We start from the raw sequence: 1,331 nt of genomic DNA on the forward strand, positions 1-1,331 counted from the left end.
TTAGAGGGTTGGAACTTTCAGCTCCATCCCTCTGGGAAGGGTAGGAGGGGGAGCTGGAGATGAAGTTCTACAAAACTCTTGCACAACAAGATCTGATGAGCTTTGGGATTGCTGAGCACCTGGAGGTGCCAGGAGGGTGGCACCCCAAGAGGGCATGGAAGCTCCACGCCCGTTCCCACATACCTTGCCCTGTGTGTCCCTTCCATCTGTTTGTCTATATCCATTGAAATATCCTTTATGATAAACCAATAAACATTTTTTCTTGAGTTTTGTGTGCCATCCTAGCAAATTAATCAAACACAAGGAGGGGTAGTGAGAACCACGATTTACAGTCAGTTGGTCATAAGTATAGGTGACAACTTGGGATTAGCATCTGAAGTGGGGGCTGTGGGGCTGAACCCTTAACGTGTGAGACCTGACGTTAGCTCCAGGTCGATAGTGTCAGGATGGAATTGAATTAGAGGACACCCGCCTGGGCCCTGCTGGAGAATTGCTCGGTGCTTAGGGAAACCACCATCCATCACAGAAGTATGCTCTGTTGAGTATGAGTAGAGAGAAAAAATTTTGTTTTTCCCTCAGAGGAATCAAATGAGCCAACCCTAGAGCACGCTTTTGGGTTTACAAAGCTCAACCTTCCCCAGTACTCTTCACTCATTGAGCATCTACAAAGTAGAAGGCCCTGCCCTAGGTGCTGGGGACACAAGGCACAATCCCAGCCCTAATGAGATTTACATGAATCTGGAGTCAAGCGGGAATCTGCTGAGCATCTATTATGCACCCCATTGTGCCAGGTGCTCAGGAAACACCTGAGACTTGCCCTCTCCAGCCCATTGAATTCAACAGTGAAAGGACTGATATTGAAGCACCCACGAGAAAAGCCTAGTTCCCTTTGCTTTGAGGAGAGGTTCCTTCTTCACAGATTGCCTGGGGGTGGAAGACAGTTTAGGAAAACAAAATAAACGGCTGATTAGATAACTAAAATGACATGTGTCTCATGGAAGACCGTACAAATTCTGAAGAAGTGTTGGTGAGTGCATCCTTAGGTAGGCAAAACCATTCTAAAAAATCAAATGCCGTGGCTTTAAAAACGTGAAGAGGGTGAGAGTCTGCATCCCGCCCTTTATGGGGGCATGACTGCTGACCCTACCCCGGCTCTTAGAGAGATAGATCTGTACATTTTTAGACACCATAGAAAGATTTCTTTCCACCTGGGCTTCTTCAGAGCATTGTACATTTTGACAAAATTTTAAAACAACACAGCAGGCAAAAGAATAAAGACTTTCTTCCCCTCCTTTAGTCTCAATATAACTGTGTATGAAGGGTAGAGAGCC

The sequence above is a fragment of the Propithecus coquereli genome, unplaced genomic scaffold, assembly GCF_000956105.1.
Source record: "Propithecus coquereli isolate 6110/MARCELLA unplaced genomic scaffold, Pcoq_1.0 Scaffold166, whole genome shotgun sequence".
NCBI lineage: Eukaryota > Metazoa > Chordata > Mammalia > Primates > Indriidae > Propithecus > Propithecus coquereli.